At 39.2% G+C, this 20,031-nt stretch overlaps 1 protein-coding gene across 45 annotated transcripts in view; it reads left to right on the top strand.

The window, feature by feature from the left end:
- Positions 1–20,031, top strand: part of EPB41L2 (erythrocyte membrane protein band 4.1 like 2) — a 291,214-nt gene that overhangs the window by 141,125 nt on the left and 130,058 nt on the right. For 5 of the 45 annotated variants that reach the window (XR_010126788.1, XR_010126783.1, XM_054492733.2 and 2 more), the window contains exon 1: positions 19,404–19,533. The exons of 33 other annotated variants lie outside the window; for them this stretch is intronic. The gene's annotated coding sequence lies outside the window, so the exon portion shown is untranslated. Of the gene's footprint in view, positions 1–11,024; positions 11,245–19,401; positions 19,534–20,031 lie in introns of those variants that run through there. 7 more of the 45 variants (XM_054492742.2, XM_054492728.2, XM_063666598.1 and 4 more) reach the window with 4 other exon arrangements.

The raw sequence follows: 20,031 nt of genomic DNA, 5'->3' as shown, positions 1-20,031 counted from the left end.
CTTACCATTCTACTAATTGAATATTTCTCGAATTTATCCACTTCGTTCCACTGACACTTTCCCTATTCAGATACTGTAACTTGCATAAAGATGAGCTCACTCAGGGCCTAGTTTTAATTTTGATAACCAAAGAAACACAGATCCCAACACTGACAAATAATTGACAAACTATTTAAGTTTTTAGTCTCTAGAGAAGCAAAAGAAAAGGTTTTGTTGTAACAGCAGAACTTAAGAAAAATTATCTTCATCAACTTACCTTTTTTGATTCTTCATCACAGTATAGAGCAGACCTCAAACGCTCTCCCTTAAACCGGTTTCTCTCCCACCAAATATCAACTCTCTCGCAGTTCTTTTAGCAGCTATTCTTTTCTTTTTTCTACTCAGCCCATTCCATAATATATCAGTCAAGCTGTGTTCAAAATTGAGATTATAAAGGCATACTTCTCTTTGAGGGAGAGAGAGCAGGGGCTGTTGACTACCTATTTGTCAACTTTATATTTTATTTTAAACATTATACAGCCTTGTGGAGCTTGTAACCTGATAGGGGAGAAAGGCAAGTAGAGAGTCAATTGGGGAGAATAGAGGTTGTTCAGAAGAGTATGTATTAGGTGTGTGTACCTAAGGCAGTTATCACGTGTGTCCACAATTGTCTGGCACTTAATGGGCTATCAATAGTTATTTGCTGAATGAGTGAATGTTCAATGAATGATCTGATACTGGGCTTCCTGTCCTTCATTTTTATTTTGTTTGTTTGTTTTTGAGACAGAGTCTCACTTTATCTCCCAGGCTGGAGTGCAGTGGTGTGATCTTGGCACACTGCAACCTCTGCCTCCTGGGTTCAAGCAATTCTCCCACCTCAGCCTCCTGAGTAGCTGAGACTACAGGCATGCACCACCATGCCCAGCTTATTTTTGGATTTTTAGTAGAGATGGGGTTTCAGCATGTTGGCCAGGCTGGTCTTGAACTCCTGACCTCAGGTGATCCACCTGCCTCGGCCTCCCAAAGTTCTGGGATTACAGGCATGAGTCACCGTGCCCAGCCTCCTTTCCTTCATTCTTAGCACTTATCTTGCCTGTTGAGCTGATTTGTAGCTAGTGTTGTAGCAGGTAGATTAGTTTGCCACTGAGATTTCCCTCCAAATATTTTTTCATTAGACACATGGAGATGACTGTACCTTCTTAAGAAGGTAGACTTGGTCTGCCATGTTTAGTTCTTAGAGCACCTTGATGCTATTCTTGTTATGCAGACTTTTACATATTTCTAGCCCCTTCGGATGCCCTGCTGTAGTCTCCCCCGCCACCCCTCAGGAAAGCCTGGCTTTAAGGTGCTTTTTCTCTATTTTTGTATTACTAAAACTTTTCAGGAATAGTCACTTGTTTGGAAAAAAGTTTTAAGATTAATACCAGTAGCAAATGATAGGATCAGGGTTAATCTCTCATACCACTGGGGTGACCCCTAAGTTATCATCTTTACTCTGGATTTCTGTAATCTTCTCTAAGAACTTAGGTGTTACATCACTTCAAACTCAGTATGCCTGAAAGTTCCAGAATCTTGAGTCTTCTTGTCTTCTGGCCTTGAATCTTGGCATTATTTTTTAGTTATTCTTCTTTATCTGCTATTTAGACTTCAACTCCTATGGATTATTTTCTCTGAAATGTGTTTAATACCTATTCTTTATTTGTTATTTTGACTGGTACTTCCACCTGAGCCTATTTTTATTTATTTATTTTTGAGACAGGGTCTTGCTCTGTCACTCCAGCTGGAATGCAGTAGCCCAGTCAGGGCTCACTGCAGCTTCCACCTCCTGGGTGCAAGCAGCTTTTCCATCTCAGCCTCCTGAGTAGCTGGGACCACAGGCATGTACCACCAACACTCAGCTAATTTTTAATTTTTTTTGTAGAGATAGGGATCTCACCATGTTGCCCAGGCTGGTCTTGAACCCCTGGGCTCAAGCAGTCCTCCTGCTTAGGGCTCCCAGAGTATTGGGATTACAGGTGTGAGCCACTGCACCTAGCCCACCTGAGCCTATTTACCTTTCTGTCTGCATTCTCCCTGTTTCTACTGACTACCCTTCCCAATTTTAGCCTCCCAAATTTATCTTCTCAGAACAACATTCATTCATTCGTTCATTTATGAGACGGAGTCTTGCTCTGTTGCCCAGGCTGGAGTTCGTGGCACGATCTCGGCTTACTGCAGCCTCTGCCTCCCGGGTTCAAGTGATTCTCCCGCCTCAGCCTCCAGAGTAGCTGGGACTACAGATGCATGCCACCACACCCGGCTAATTTTTGTATTTTTAGTAGAGACAGGGTTTCACCATGTTGGGCAGACTAGTCTTGAACTCCAACAATCAAGTGATCCACTTGTCTTGGCCTCCCAAAGGGCTGGGATTAAAGGCATGAGCCACCACGCCTGACCCTCAGAACAACATTTAGTGTTCATCCTGCTTGGCCACAGTAGGCCCAGGAGATTGGAACCCATGTATATACTGCTGGTGGGAATGTAAGTGCAGTCATGTTGGAAAGTAGTCTGGTGTGTCCTCAAAAACTTAACATAATCATTTGATCCAGCAGTTCTGCTCATAAGTATATGCCCAGCAGAAATGAAAACATATGACTACACAATAAATTATACACAGATGTTCATAGTGGCTATTCATACTAACCAAAAGGCAGACACAACCCAAATATCCATCAATTGATGAATGGATAAACACCCTCTGATATAGCCATAGAATTTAATATTATTGGGGCATACAAATGAAGGAAGTACTGATATGTTACAACATGTATGAACCTTGAAAACATAAGTGAAAGAAATCAGACACAAAAGGCCACATACAATCCATTTATGTAAAATGTCCAGGATCGGGAAATTTATAGAAACAGATAGTAGATTAGTGACTGCTGGGTGTATTGTGGTGTGACAGCTAGAGTATGAGATTTCTTTTTTCTTTAATGAGATCAAAATCATATAACAAAATTTATTATTTTACCCATTTTAAAATATATAGTTCAGTGGTTTTTATTACATTTGAAATGTTCAACCATTACTACTATCTCAGAACATCAGCCAGGTGTGGTGGCACGTGCCTGTAATCTCAGCTACTCGGGAGGCTGAGGCAGGAGAATTGCTTGAACCTGGGAGGCGGAGGTTGCAGTGAGCCAAGATCGTGCCACTGCACTCCAGCCTCCTGGGCGACAGAGCAAGACTCCATCTCAAAAAAAAAAAAAAAAAAAAAAAAAGGAAAAAAAAAATCCTATGCCTCTTAAGTAGTCACTTCCCACTCTTCACTTTCCCTAGAACCTTCTGAATCTGCTACACCATTTTACATTCCTGCCAGCAATGGATAAGGATTCGAATTCTCCAAATCCTTGCCAACAGTTCTTTTTTTTTCTTTCTTCTTTTTTAAATATTGCTATCCTAGTGGGTTTGAAGTGGTATCCGAATGTGATTTTGATTTCCATTTTCTAATGACTAATGATGTTTAATATCTTTTCATGTTATGATTGGCCATTTGTATGTCTTCCTTGGAGAAATGTTACTCCTAGTTTATTGAGTATTTTTATTGTGAAAAGGATGCTGGCTTTTGTCAAATGCTTTTTCTGTGTCTATTGAGGTGATCATGTGGGTTCCCCTGCTTGGTTTCTATTAATACGGGTTTATTGGTTAATTTTCTTTTGTTACACTACTCTTGTATTTCTGGAATAAATCCCACTTGCCCACGATATACGATCCTTTAATATCCTGCTGGATTTGGTTTGCCAGTATTTTGCCAAGGATTTTTGCCCGTTATGTTTATAGGGATGTTGGTCTGTAGTTTACTTTTCTTGTGGTGGTTTTGTTTGGCTTTTGTATCAGGCCCCATGAATGGGTTAGGAAGGGTTTCTTTTCGGGGTGATAAATATGGTCTAAAGTTGTTTGTGGTGCTGGTTGTGCAACTCTGTGACTATACTCAAAACCATTTAATTGTACACCTAAAATGGGTGACTTGTATATCTCCAAGCTGCTACCAAAAAAGCAAAACAAAAGAAAAACATCTTCAAGGAGCTTCTCACCTACATTCTTTAGCCCAAATTTCTTTTTCTGTTCTTCAAAGCCCTGAGCAGTCTTTCCAGCTGTCATATTTCAAAATTACCTCTGATTTATCTTTGTATATAATTCTGATCCAGTGACAGTGGTCATTTCACTGCCTGGCTCACCGACTCCTACTCCCAATGACACAGGATTCTTTTCCTGGTCACTTTGCAAGCCGGGGACCTTCAGCTGGTGATGTCCCATCTGGACCTCGCTTGGCCATTGCTACCTGCTGCAGGAGATGTCACGTTCACTTGGCCCTTCTAGGTCAAATCTAGCTTATGCACTGGTTCCCAAGTTCTTGTCCCATGCACTGGTTCCTGAGTTCTTGTTGTGCACCCAAGAAGAATGAGGTACACTGACAGTTGAAGAGTGAGCTAGGCAGGGAGTTTTACTGAGAGAGGAAAACAGCTTTCAGTGGAGAGGAGATGTGGGGTGGTCCTACTACTTGAAAGTGGGAAAGTCCACCCAAATGTGGCTGAGTCTGGGGCTTTTATGGGCTCAGAGTGGGGGAGGAGCAGGCCAAAGGTAGTATTGGAAAAGACAACATTAAATTGGTTAAAAAGCATTATTCAGAAAGAATCAGTCGGGAAAGGGTGGGCAAACAGGAACAGAAGATCTCACTCTGGGTTGTGTGTTTCATTCAGGACCAGCAGTCCTGGTCTTTCAGCATTCAGGCTGGGTTTTTTGGCTTGAAGGTGAGGGTTCACTGGGGACCTGCCTAGGCATTTGGCTGCCTCCTGTCACTATCACCAAGATCTTCAAGAGCATATTGTCCATTCTTCATCTTCACCCTGCCTTAGGGCTGTTCCCATCTCTCTTGAATGTTCTTGTCCCTTTTTCCTACCAATGGCAATTCATTCTCCCTTTCAGAGTTTTATTCATGTTTCTTCTATTTACCATTCTAGCCAATAGTAATCTCTTGGTCCCAAGCCCATAAATCTGTTGATTATGTTGTTTCAGTTAAAAAATAGAAAGGATAAGTGTGATCTAGAATGTATGTATTTTCTTAAGGAGACAGTGGGACAGAATATTTGAAACTAGAGCTGTTCTGGGAAACCTGGTATATGTGTTGGTAGTCCTTTAGGCATCTTTTTAAAAATGCATTTATAGTTACCTCAAGTTTGTAGAGATAGCTTTTCATTTGGACTTCTCTGATCTCCCCAAATACAGTCATGTGATACATAACAACATTTTGGTCAACAACAGACCACATATAGGATGGAGGTCCCATAAGATTCTAGTGGAGGTGAAGAATTCCTATTATCTGGTGACATCGTTCCCATGGTAATGTCATAGCACAATGCATTACTCACATGTTTGTGGTGACATTGGTGTTAACAAACCTACTGTACAGCCAATCATATAAAGATCTAGCACATACAGTTAGGTACAGTACATAATACTTGATAATGATAGATGATTATGTTACTGGTTTATATATTTACTACACTTTTTATCATTATTTTAGAGTATACTTCTTCTACTTACAAAAAACAAACTTTTGAAATAGCCTCAGACATGTCCTTCAGGAGGTATTTGAGAAGAAGGCATTGTTATCATGGCAGATGATAGCCCCATGTTATTGCCCCTGCAGACCTTCTAAAAGCACAAGATATGGAGGTGGAAGACAGTGATATTGATGATTCTGACCCTGTATGGGCCTGTGCTAGTATGTGTGTTTTTATCTTAGTTTTTAACAAAAAAGTTTAAAAATAGAAAAAAGCTTATAGAATAGGGATATAAAGAAAGAATATTTTTGTACAGCTGTACAATGTTTGCATTTTAAGCTAAGTGTTACAAGAGTAAAAAAGCTTAAAATGCAAGTTTATAAAGTAAAAAGACAGTAAGCTAAGGTTAATTCATTGAATAAAAATATTTAAAAAATTTATGTGGCCTAAGTGTACAGTGTTTATAAAGTCTGTAGTCAGGCTGGGCATGGTATCCCATGCCGGTAATCTCAGCACTTGGAGAGGCCTAGGCAGGAGGATTGCTTGAGCCCGGGAGCTTGAGACCAGCCTGCACAACATGGCGCAATCCCATCTCTACAAAAAATAAAAAAAATCAGCAGGGCAGGTGGTGTCTGCCTGTAGTCCCAGCTACTTGGGAGGCTGAGGTGGGAGGATCACTGGAGTCTGGGAGGTTGAGGCTGCAGTGAGCCATGATCACACCACTGCACTGCAGCCTGGGTGAACTTTCAGGTGAACTCAAGACTCTGTCTCAAAAAAGAAAAAAAAGAAGTCTATAGTAGTGTACAAGTCTATAGTAACATGCCGTAAAAGTTTGTAGCCTAGAAGTAATAGACTATGCCATCTAGCCTAGATGTGTAGTAGGCTATACCGTGTACGTTGTAAGTACACTCTGTGATGCTGGCACAAGGATGAAATCACCTTAAGGATACATTTCTCAAAAACATGATCCTCATTGACACATTACTGTAGTTCTTGGTGTTCTGAAGAAAGGCATATACTGATATATCTAGCCAGTAACATTAAATGCCAGGCAAGCCTCTGTTGATACGTACATATGTGTTCGGAAGGTAGAAACATCTGCGACTTTCATTTGCAGTTCCTGGTTTCTCTTATGAAATCTTTTTGAGAACTTTATGGTACTAGAGTGGAAACAGTTGAATAAAGTCCTGATGATTATAGTAAAGTCCGCGGGCAAATGTGAGACACCAGAAGGTGAGGCTGTTTACCTAAAGGCTGCTTTTTGTAGTTCAGGCTATGTAAGCATCATGGTGTGATGTCAAGAATGTATCTCACATAAACTAGAATTGGATTTACACATGGTTGTTAGGCGGTTGAGCCAGAATCCAAATTCAGGTTTGTCTAACTCCGGGACTGTTGATTAACCACTGCATGATTTTTGCATTATATCCTTATTAAGGGAAGTTATTTAATTTCTCTAAGCCTCATTTTCTTTGACTACAAAAGGAACTTGATAATATGTGCCTTACAGAGATGTTTTGAAGCATAAATATGTTTGTAAAGCATTTAGCAGAAAGCTTTCTCACCAGGTAGATAGGTCTTTTATTAGTAGTAAAATATTTTCTTCAAAACAATGACTTCAACAAAAAATCGTTTTTGAAAGAAAGTCTGAAACTTCTGCAGAGAACGTTGCATAATTCTTGCAATATTGAGTTCTTTACATTTTGACACAAAGTTTTCATGTTCGGTTTCTCTAGAATTTAGATAATGTTCCAAGTAAGTCATTTGTTGGTCATTACTTTATTTCCCCCTATTGTATATTTATTTGTTATTCTGAATGAATTGCTGTCAAAAAGGTAACAGAATTATACCCTGTCTGTCATTAACTTCCCTTCCAAAGAATTGGAGAATATCTGACACTTGTGGTTAACTGCAGCTGTTATATATTTAAGCCTTAGGTTTTGAAGTTTATAGAATGAGGTTTAGAAAGGCGGATTTTTTGTTGTTGTTGTTAGAAGCCATAATAGAAATAAACTAGAGAAGTGGTTATTGGTTTTCATCTTGGCTGCAGAAGAAGTATTTGTTGGTGTTGCTATAGAAACATAGTCAAAACTACAGTATTGAAAGCATCACAGAATAAAACATTGATTTGGTTACCTAAATTGTGTTTCTTGTTTCGGAGTTATTCCTAATTGACTTAAAAATGCCTTTTTTTTTTTTTTTATTCTTAGCTGTCATAAATATCCAGATATAAGTTTAAATGAAATAAAGCTCAAAATAAATCAGTGTTCTGAATATGAATGCTAATCATCTAAACTTTTAAAATCACTATTATTCCTTAGTAGTTTGAAAAAATAATTCTGTTATAATAAATTCAAATTTCCTGCTGGTGATGGTGATAAATAGTAATTTTAAAAATGTATATATCTTTATATATTTTAGCATAATTTTGGTTTAGTTGGGGATTTTGCGTAATGAAAACCACATATACTTTTTTTTCCAAATTTTATTTATATTTTTATTTTAGAAATTTAAGTGAACATGCTATTTTAGCTTTTTAATAAAGCTACAATTTGGATCAGTAGAAGACAGTTCCACTAAACAGTTTGTAGGGGAAAATAGCTCTGCTTCTGGCTTTTATAGACTCTCTTGCTCAGGAAGAACTGCTATTGAATCATTTACAACTTCAGTGGAAGATGTCTTGCAGCTGTGCCTTTTTGGTTTTGTTCCAGAGATAGTATTTGTGTGCACTGTCAGAATGTCTTAAAGGCCCACCCTGGAAAGGATTCAACCCTATAAAAGGAGTTTTGTTTTATAACCTTTCACATATTCTTATGGAGTTCTGGTGGTGATGGTGGTCTTCATTATCTTGTCTTTTAAACTGGCATTTTATTGAGACACAGGCTTCACAGTTTGAGAATAGGAGCTACAGTTGTAGGTATTGTATCTAATAAAATAAATTTAGTCAAGCCCTTGGCACACACTATGATGAAAACAAAATACCCCTCCCCATACTTTGCAATTTCAGCGAATTATTTTTAACAACTTTTCTGTCTCAATCCTAGACTTTGTACAGAGGAGATTGGCACTCATTTGATTATTGGCACTCATTTGATTATTCCCCTGAGTAACTTATTTAATAGATATTGATTTACAAATCAAGTTACTATGTAAGAAGAGTTTAAAACACCAATGACTTCTCATATTGAAAATTGTTTGGCCTAACTGTTTTAAGCCATATGTTTACATAAATGCTAGGAGAATTATCATTGAATATATTCTGGGTTGTTGACCATATTTTCTCCAAAATTTCCCCCTTTCTCCTTAGTTTTTTTCCTTTACATTGTTAAAATTACAGCAAATTTATTTTAAAGATTTTAATTGGTTTTTATTTGCCATTCAAGACTGGAGCAACACCTCATTGTATAAAATAGAACGAATGTCCGATAAGCTGAACAGAGGAAGTTGCTTTTATAGACAGAAAAGAGCTGAGGGAAGCAGAAACAGAGAACAAAAGTATGTTGGTTGTTTCAAAGTGACTTTTCTTATAGTGTTAAAACAGAGGGGACTTCCTTATCATGCCTACCCCTTTGGATTGGTTGTTGTGAATTTCTTTCTTCCTTTTTAAACAACTGCCCCGTTTCAGAGTTGAGTTTGATTACCTGGCTCCATTCTGGTGTGGTATGGTCTGTTGGAGCCTAGTGCAGGAGGCTAGTCCAAAACAATGGCCTCCTATAAATTTTATTTAACAAAATGCTGCAAAGTTGTTAGATCCACCCCACCCCTCCCCCTCCCCCAATCTTTCTAGCTTCCTTAAACCCCTTCCTCTCCCAGCCGATGTCTATTTCCCATTACTGTTCTCTTTGGCCTGTGGGGTCAGGATGTTCCTCCTGCTATTGAAGGTTAAACTCTTCTCTGTGGTTTTGATCCTTTTCCTCCATCTTTTTTTGAACTACATGCCATTCATTTTCCTTTCTTTCTACTTTGTGTGTTGAACCTCTCCTCTCTATCTCTCCCACCGAAAGACTGCACCAAACAAAAACAGCCTAAACATACATCTCCCCTCAATCCTAGACTTTTTGTAGTTATTACTTGCCTTTTCTTCATTGCTAAACTTCAGATATTAATTTACACTTACCTCTTTCCCTCCCCTCTTCTAATATTTTATCTGTAGCCATTAGCTTTTTCTTCTCCTAGCCACTGAACTTGCTCTTTGAGGTTAGCAGCCATCTTATGACTCTTTTAACCCTTATTGTTCCCTGAAGCAATCTGCCCTTGCCCCTGTTGGCCATGCCTCCCTGTAAGACTCTTCTTTCTTGTCAGTACTTTCTTGTTTTCCTTTTTCTTGATGCTGATCCTTCTTAGCCTCCTTGATAGCTTCTTTGGTCTCTCTGCCTGGGGATTTTTGATGAGCATTTATCCTACTGCTTGTTTTCTCTACAGTTTCATCTACCTCTGATACCACTGATTGGCTGAGCAATTCCACATCTTAGTCTGGAAACCAGGCTCTGTCATTCAGACACATACCTTCAACCATCTTTGGATTTCCACCTGGATGTCACACATTTTCAGCCCAGATGTATTCAAAGTGGAAGCTTTTGCTTCCTTCCTTTCTGTTTCTTACTTTGTTTGGAAGTCTCTTTCTAACTTCATGGTACCACTATCTAACCTTTGACTCACAGGAACTTGGGAGATTTGTTTTTCGTTACTCCCACAATCCAATTAATTATCAAGTCCCATTCATTTTATCCATTAAATACTTATTGACGCCATCTCTTCATTTGCATTCTTATTGCTTCTGTCTTAGTCTCCTGGATCCCTGGAGCATCATCTTAACCAGTTTCCTTTTTTTTTTTTGACAGAGTCTCGCTTCGTCACCCAGGCTGGAGTACAGTGGCACAATCTTGGCTCACTGTAGCCTTCACCTCCTGGGTTCAAGCAGTTCTCATGTCTCAGCCTCCCAAGTAGCTGGGATTACAGGCGTGTGCCTCTTTTTTTGTATTTTTAGGCTAATTTTTGTATTTTTAGGAGAGACGGGGTTTCGCTATGTTGGCCAGGCTGGTCTCAAACTTCTGACCTCAAGTGGCCCACCTCAGCCTCCCAAAGTGCTGGGGTGACAGGCGTGAACCACCACACCCGGCCAGTCAGTTTCCTTTCATTGTGTCAGTTGATCTCACGTGGCTGCCAAAGTCTTCTTCCAGAAATACAAAGTTAATAGCATTTTCTTATTGCCTGCAGAATAGAGTAAAAACATCTGAGCTTAGCATATTGATCATGCATTATTTGGGTGTTGCTTCCCTTGTCCTGTCTCCTCCACTCCCCACCCAGTGTTCCAGGCACTTGAAGTTCTCAGTGTTCTCTACAATGCATTTATCTTTCATGATTCTGTGTCCTTCACTTACTGTTCCCACGGTGAGGAGTGTGCTTCTACCCACTTACAATAAGCCCAGTAAGCTCCTTCTTATCCTTCAAGGTCAGGTCAAGTGTCACCTCGGGAAGCATTCTTCCTTCATCAAGTCTGTTAACTGGTAAGTTGTTTATGCTTCCATTATAGCTCTTATTCTCTTTGTAGTTAGCTATTTAAATGCCCTGCTCTCACACTGCTGGAGCCACATTTTACACAGGTCTGTATCCTCAGCAGCTATCAGCAAGCACAAAGCAATTCCTCATGGAATGAATGGATCTTTACAAAACCCAAAAGTACAGTATTAAAATCAAGATTTCATGGGGAGAGGTAATGGTGAGTATAATGGCTTGGTATTAGATATTTTTTGTTTATTGTTTTGAGTAGGTGTGGTTGTGGATTGAGAACATCTTGGCACTTGTGGTTAGGATTTTCTAATTCAAGTTTAGAGTTAGGTTTTGAAAGTGAAGCTACAGAGCTGTAGTCTCAAATTATGGAGAGCTAATAAAGTTATGAAAGATTGGAAGTACACTGGGTTCTCAACAAGTGGCCACACCATTGCAGATCATATATCAGGCAGAAGGAGGATAGTGAGACAGGTGAAGTGAGGAGAGGGCCCCAGATTGGGGCTGTACCTCCCCAGCACACTCTGGGTTTGTAGCTATGCATTGCTTATTACATACACCTTAACGTTTCCCCAGCTTGCCCTGGTAGGAGCAGAATTCAACTTTTTACGACATGTTTTTTGATAAAAGCTTTGTGTTTACATGTTTGATGTTTATATGGTTCTAGCAGAGCCTCTTGGAATGGTGGTGGCTGTCTTAAAGTAAAGGAGAGAAAATAAAGAAGGGAAATTATAGGGGGTGGGTTAGGTAGGGATATAATTTTCCTTCTACAAGTTGAGAAAGAAATAGATACATTGGATTGGTAGGAAATTATTATACATTAATGTTTGCTTTTTAAAAATAAAGTTAAACCATAATGATACCTTCCACCACTTTTAGGGGAAAAGGCGTAGATGAATCTTTTGACCATGGAAGTTCTGTGTTTAACAGTAAATTGCATTCATTTAGTGTTTTGCACTTTACCAGTAGCTATTATGATTCTTTTTTGATTTTTAAAACAATCCCATTATATAGGTAGGTTAGCAGCTGCTACTTTTATTTTATACGTGTAGCTAACTGGCAACATGGGAATATATCTAAAGCTGTTTGAGTATGTTTGATGTTCCTTAAGGTTAAGAAGAGTAGATAATTTCTTGACAATTGCCCTTTTATTTTTGGAGACTTACAATTTTGGGGGAGGAGGAAGGTTATGGCATTTTTCATGGGTACAGAAGTTGGAGCAGAGCTGGGGAGCATTGTAGGTCTCTTGGATTCCTAGTCTTAGGGCTGTTTTGTTTCTTCTGGCCCTTGGACAACAATGAAGCGTCTCTATTCTTTTTTTCTTTTTTCTCTCCTTAACAGTGTGTCTCCCCTTCTCATCCAGGCAGGACAGTTTGCTACAGGAAAAGGCATTGGGATTATTAGTAAGAATCTGACATCTAGCCCGGTGAGATCTTGCTACTGATTTGCTATGTAAATAATCTAACTGCTGGGCCTTAGATTTCTCATCTAATTAAAGGCAAGAGGTAGAGGTACATGAACATTGAGATCCTTTTTAGCTCTGAACTACTTTGATTCTTTACAAATTCCATTTTGCTCAGTCATATGTAGAGTATTATACAACTGCTAGCAAGATTGTTGTTTCTGCTTTGTATGTAGTGGATTTGTGGTAGGTGCTTTTATTTCTTTCATCCCTAAGGCAAGGTGGGTGTCATTATGACCTAGTGGTAGCATCTGCTCATTCAAAGTGTGAGAGAATGATCCTATAATTGTAAGCTTTATAAAGCTTTCTTTGACCACCCAAAGGAGGTGACCATTTCCTTTGTGCCCTTCTTGTACCTCTCTTACAGCCCTTATCACATATGGTGTAATGATTTGTTTATGTGTCTGACTTCCCTGCTAGACTGTAAATGTCCAGTAGACTCTTGTGGGCAAGAACTTTCCCTAGGTCCTTAGGGCCTAGACCAGTGTCTGGTGTAAAGCAGGAATTCAGCACATATTTCTTAGACATAAAGTAGAATGAAAAAATACAGTTTAATGTACCTGCTGGATTACTATACTGGTCTGATTGTGTAATTTAAAAAGTGGTGCTTTTGACTTTTGTAGTTAATTAAAAGCAAACAAGAAGGATTTGTTAAGAGTTTTATCCTAATACTTTTTAGATGTTTCTTTGGTTCAAAACAATTACTTTTTGATTAGAGATTCTCAGCCACCCCTCTTTTATTCTTTTGTCCATTTTCCTCCTTCTGTACCTGCTCCCACTTTCTCTCTATACCCCTTGTAAAAATCTGGGGTCATGCAGTGTCTTTCTTTCCTAGAGTCCCATAAATCTACAGTACTTTTCAACATTACATCTTAAAAATGTAATTGTTTTTAATGTAATCGAACATATGAGTCTAACATTGCTAAGATGTCTGGTAGGGAAGAAACATTGCAGGTGACTCATTTGCAGTTGTATACATTATTCTGGTTTAGAGCCTGAGAGAAGTTAAACTGTGGTATGTGGTCAAAGAAGAACTTGCACATTAGAGCCAAGGTGCTAGTGAAAAAAATTAGTTTTTCTGCGGACATCAGATATGTCAGTATGAATGATCCTATGAAATGTGGACCATTTTTAAAAATGTTAAAAAAATTTTATAGACCGACTGGGAAGTTCATCCATATTGAAGAGTCATGAAACTCCTGTCCATGTTTGTTCAGGAAGTAATCTTGCATGACGATTGGTAGATGGGAAGATTGGATTCCCTGTACAATCAGAATAAAAAAGGAGTTTTTTTTTTTTTTTTTTTTTTTTTTAGACAGAGTCTTGCTCTGTCGCCCAGGCTGGAGTGCAATGGCGCAATCTTGGCTCACTGCAACCTCCGCCTCCCAGACTCAAGTGATTCTCCTGCCTCAGAGTCCTGAGTAGCTGGGATTACAGGCACATGCCACCGCGCCCAGCTAATTTTTTTTTTTATATTTTTAGTAGAGACGGGGTTTTACCATGTTGGCCAGGATGGTCTTGAACTCCTGACCTCAGGTGATCCACCCACCTTGGCCTCCCGAAGTGCTGGGATTACAGGCGTGAGCCACCACGCCCGGCCAGAGGTTTTTCAAAAAATTTCTTCTGAGTACTTTTTAGGTTATTTTAGTTTTTTTCCAGAAAATTGTGTTGTCTGGTTCTTTTCTTAGTAGGATAGATGATAATCACTTTACAGATGGGGGCTAGATGAGCAGAAGTGAGATGACCAAAAGGAATTCTTCTTCCTCATTGTCTTTTCTGTGATATTGATAACTGTACTTTCTGCCTAGAGTTTGTGTCTCTTAAGGTTTTCGAGCCATGAGTGACTCATCAGATTATTGGGTTCTCTATATCTTACTCATTCTTTGTCCTCATAAAATAGGAGGTAGGATGATTTTTAAAAGTCAAATTATGATACTGGGTTTAAGATAAAATTCTATGTCTACATAAACTGACATACACAAATGTAGGGAAAGTGTTCCCCTCCTAACCTTAACCAACTTCCTTGAGTATTTTAAAATTAACTTTTGGAGAATAAACCTAATTTCCTGTTTCAATGAAATAATGAGACATTGTTGAAACATGACCTTTTTTGGTCTTCTCAAAATACATGTAATAGATATAAATTCATATAATAACAATTTTTGAATATTAAGATATTTGTAGATGTTTCCTATATATTTTGTGTACTCAAATGTATTTAAATCATATTGGAAATAAGTAAATGACACTGGACCTGGTTTGTATACTTCTCTGCTAATAACCCATCAAGTAACCTCATATGTTAGTTCACCTCTCTGGGTTCACTTGACTTACCTGGAAAACAAGAGTGTTAAAACGGCTGCCTTGCCAGCCTGGCCAATATGGTGAAACCCCGTCTCTACTAAAAATAACAAAAATTAGCCAGGTGTGGTGGGGGGCACTTGTAGTCCCAGCTACTCTGGAGGCTGAGGCAGGAGAATCGCTTGAACTCGGGAGCCTGAGGCAGAAGAATCACTTGAACCTGGGAGGCAGAGGTTGTAGTGAACTGAGATTGCGCCACTGTACTCCAGCCTGGGAGTCAGAGCAAGACTCTGTCTCAAAAAAAAAAAAAAAAAAAAAAAAAAAAAAAAAAAAAAAAGAGGCTGCCTTGGTGGAAAAGTCTATTGGCTTTGAAGGCAGACCAAATTAATGTGAATTCTGGCTCTACCACTCATAAATGGGTATATGAGTTTGAGATTGAATTTCTTCTAGATTCTAATAGTCTTAATTTTTAAATTCACTCTATTAATAGTTCTCTTTCAAAATCATAGTGCCACAAAACTCATCCTCTCTGAATTCTCCCAAACTTTTTTTGAACAATGAGATTCACAGGTCTCCTGAGTAGGATCTTTTGAGGCCAGGGAGGAGCTGAGCAGTAGCATTGGGTTCCATAGCTAAGAAGTAGGCATCTTAGCTCATGCTGCCATAACAAAATGCCGTAGACTGGGTGGCTTACACAACAGGTACTTATTTCTCACAGTTACTCTAAGTTGGAGGATTTCTGGTAAGGGCTCTTCTTTGCTTACTGACAACTGCCTTCTACTGTGCCCTTCATGGTAGAGAGAGAATGAGAGACTACACAAGTTCTCTGGTGCTTCTTTTTATGAGTATACTAATTTCATCATGAGGGCCCCACCCTCATGACCTTATCTAAACTTATCTTCCAAAGCTCCTACCTCCATCACATTGTGGGTTAGATTCAACATAGGAATTTTAGGGTGATGCAATTCAGTTCATAGCAGTAGGAGAGTAAGAGAGTAAGAGAAGAGAGCAGGAGACGCATGGGTTTTAAGAAATGCCTAGGATGCACCAGAAGATCTACTACTGTTGAATTCATAGGGCCCAGTGCTGCTATAGGTTAGAAGTTTTCACATTTCTGGATTACATGGAGTTATGAATTTCAGAAAAAAGGTTGAAAGTGTGAACCCTGAATACCTGACGACATGTGCCCATGGTGGTCAGAGCACAGTTTGGTTTTACACATTTTAGGGAGACAGGAGACATCAATCAACATATGTAAGATGAGCACTGGTTTGCTCTAGAAAGGCGGGACAACTCGAAGTGGGGAGGGGGCTTCCTAGTCACAGGTAGATAAGAGACAAATGGTTGCATTCTTTTGAGTTTCTGATTAGCCTCTCCAAAGGAGGCAATCGGATATGCATTTATCTCAGTGAGCAGAGGGCTGGCTTTGAATAGAAAGGAGGGAGACAGGTTTGCCCTAAGCAGTTCCTAGCTTGACTTTTCCCTTTAGCTTAGTGATTTGGGGGCCTCAAGGTTTATTTTCCTTTCACAAAGGCAATATTTTTCCAAGTTAAGTATATTGTAACAAATTTACAGTTATGCCAGCAGTATTTATTTAAAAACACATTTAACATAAAAAGGTGGGAAGAACTTAATCTGCATAAGGGATTATGCTCTGAATTGAATAAAATTGACTCTATTAAAAAACTCACCAAGTTGTCCCTTTGTGAACCAATGAAAACTTTATGATGGGTAGTAAAATTTACTTCCGCTATGTAGAATGACTTAAAAAAAAAAAAAAAGTTTTGTGTCTGCCCATTTTGACAAAGATGAATCTCTTCAGAGGTGCCACGGAAACTTTTACCAAAATAAAATTTAAAAAAAAGTGAAAAAGTGAAGACTTTCATCAAGTCTTCCCATTAAGCAAACCTTACTTTTTAAAATTTTTTTTTTTTTTTTTTTTTTTGAGATGGAGCCGCTCAGGCTGGAGTGCAGTGGCGCGATCTCGGCTCACTGCAACCTCCGCCTCCCGGGTTCAAGCGATTCTTCTGCCTCAGACTCCCGAGTAGCTGGGATTACAGGCGTGCGCCACCACATTCGGCTTTTTTTTTTTTTTTGTATCTTTAGTAGAGATGGGGTTTTACCATGGTGGCCAGGCTGGTTTCGAACCCCTGACCTCGTGATCCACCCACCTTGGCCTCACAAAGTGCTGGGATTACATTACAGGCGTGAGCCACCACGCCTGGCTGCAAACCTTACTTTTTCTGCTAATTGGTACTGGTGACATCTTGTTTATCTATTAATAAATATCTAAAGCATTTTCTTTGTGATTTACAAGAGACCCATTAAAGACTTTGCTGTAGGTGAATGTGAACAGATAATTACTACTGCTTTGTAGGAGAGTAACACAGTAGCTGGGTAAAGTTGTAAAAATGCACAGGTGCACTTATAGTCTATCTCAGTCCTGAATTGTCAATGCAAATATGTGTGTTGGGAAAAAAAAACCCAGAATTTAAATTGTGGAAATATAAAGGGGGGTTGGTACTGTAGAGTTAAGGAACATTAGTTATTTCTCAGATTGTGCTGACTTGAATCTTAGAATTGACACATTTTCTTTTAGTGACTTTACATTTATGTCGCTTCCATATTTCTTTAGAGTCATATGATAGGTGGATGTAGTATTATCTTATTTTTAGTCATTTCTCTTTTTTTTTTTTTTTTTTTTTTTGAGACGGAGTCTCATTCTGCTGCCCAGGTTGGAGTGCAATGGCGCAATCTTGGCTCACTGCAACCTCGGCCTCCTGAGTTCAAGCAATTCTCCTGCCTCAGCCTCCTGAGTAGCTGGGACCACAGGCACGCGCTATGACACCTGGCCAATTTTTGTAGTTTTAGTAGAGATGGGGTTTTGCCATGTTGGCCAGGCTGGTCTAGAACTCCTGATCTCAAGTGATTTGTCCACCTCGGCCTCGCAAAATTTTGGTGTTACAGGCGTAAGCCACTGCGCCTGGCCATTTTTAGTCATTTCTCAGTTAAGGATTGAAATATGAAACAAGGATTTAACAGCTTTATAACTATATCATGGTACGTATACTATCTAGGTTAAAATGCATCTCCATTTTTATGTACAGGGTGAATGAATAGACATTCTTGTATAAATGAGTCGAATATTTTATTTTTTAATGTTGAAATATGGGCGATGTATTTGCAGTTTTTCTATATCTGAAAGTTTGTCTATAGTAATTTATAGATAAAAATGAGTAGACTGTACAGTAGGCCTCCTCTTTTTCATAGTTTTGCTTTCTGCAGTTCAGTTACCTGCAGTCATCTGTGGTCTGAAAATATTACATGGAAAATTCCAGAAACAAGCGATTCATAAGTTTTCAGTTGCAAACCATTTTTAGTAGCATGATGAAATATCACACTCTCTGCTCCATCCTGTGCAGGACGTGAATTATCCATTTGCCCAGTGGCTCCATGTTGTAGAAGCAGCCACTTGTCAGTTACTTAGTAGCTGGCTTGGTGATCAGATTGACTATCGTGATATCACAGTGCTTGTGTTCAAATCACCCTTATTCTACTTAATAAAATCACAAGAATAGTAACGGTGGCCATTTGAATATGTCAAAGAGAAGCCATCAGGTGCTTCCATTAAGCGAAAAAGGGAAAGTTCTTAAGGAAAAGGAAAAAAATCGCATGCTGAGGTCGCTAAGAGCTATGATAAGAACCTAATCTTCAACCTGTGAAATTGTGAAAAAAGGAAAATAAATTTGTGCTAGTTTGGCTGTCGCACCTCAAACTGCAAAAGTTATGGCCACAGTGCATAAGTGCTTAGTTAGGATGTAAGAGGGTGGCCGGACGCAGTGGCTCACGCCTGTAATCCCAACATTTTGGGAGGCCAAGGCAGAATGATCACTTGAGTCCTGGAGTTCGAGATCAGCCTGGTCTGTAACATAGTGAGACTCTATCTCTACAAAAACATAAAAAAATTAGCTGGGCGTGACAGTGCATGCCTGTGGTCCCAGCTACTTGAGGGGCTGGGGTGGGAGGATTGTTTGAGCCCGGGAGGTTGAGACTGCAGTGAGCCATGAGTGTGCCACTGCACTCCAGCCTGGGTGACAGGGTGAGACCCTGTCTCTAAAAATAAGTAAGAACATTTAAAAAGTACAAGGCATTAAATCTGTGGGTGGAAGGCATGAACAGAAGAAACACGTCCAGTTGATGAGTTGGGTTTGGTACTCTCAATGGTTTCAGGCATCTACTGGGCTTCTTTCCCCGAGGATAAGGGGGACTACTTTATGTTGTGTACATATACTTTTGGTGTCTATTCTGGGATGAATTAAAATGACAAAAATAAAAACAAAGTTGCAGGATGGAGACCCAAAGCAAAGCAAAAATCATAACCAGAAAAACTAAATGAGAAAAAAATCTTAGGATAGAAGAATTTTATAAAAATTATAGAATTATAGTTGTGTCATTAAAACTAGTTTCTATGCTGAAGGGTTCTTCATTTAGTGGGTAAAACAGGCAGCAGGAAGCTGACTTTTTTCTTTGACCCATGTGCATTTTCTAGCTGAGGAATGAAGTGACTTGGAACCAAACTGGGCTTTTCTACTGAGCATGTCCCTCTCCAGCAAGGTCTGGCTTGGGTGGAGCCAGTCTTGCTCGTTAAGCTTTTGGACGCTGGATTTCCATCAGCTTTCCACAGTTTTCCAATGACAGGAAATAGCAGACAGCGGGCTTGATGTGCTTGAAAGCTGCGTATGTATTTCAAGGGGGGAGATTATTAGGACGTTTTTGTTGCAGTGGTTGGGTTTTGTGATACATGCTTGTTTGTTTCTGCTTGTGGAGGAAGTTTGCTATTGAAAGTGTGACTAGTCAGGGGACTGAAATTAGGAAAATACTAATGTACAGAGTAGATGGAATCTGGGTACGTACACTGTTTCGCAAGGGAATATGTTGTGATATTTGGACTAAGCCCTGTGAAAAATACATTTTTCCACTGGGCCAAGTTTAGTTTTAGATGACTTGTTTGCATTTTTCTAGGCAAATGTTGACTTTTGTCAGGCTATCTTTAACATGATAGCTTTTTCAGGTTTGACCTATGGGAATAATGAAGCTAGTTGGTTTCTTTTATATGCTTGTCTGGTTGTTTCACAATTTTTTCAGTGGTATGACATAATACTGTACAAAATTAGTATGATATTATTTCTGGAAGCACAGTGAGGACTATGTAAGGTTAATAGTGTGCAGTTATTT

This window comes from Pongo pygmaeus, chromosome 5 (assembly GCF_028885625.2).
Source record: "Pongo pygmaeus isolate AG05252 chromosome 5, NHGRI_mPonPyg2-v2.0_pri, whole genome shotgun sequence".
NCBI lineage: Eukaryota > Metazoa > Chordata > Mammalia > Primates > Hominidae > Pongo > Pongo pygmaeus.
Note: the sequence above shows the minus strand (reverse complement) of the source record. Positions and strands in the feature narration are given on the sequence as shown.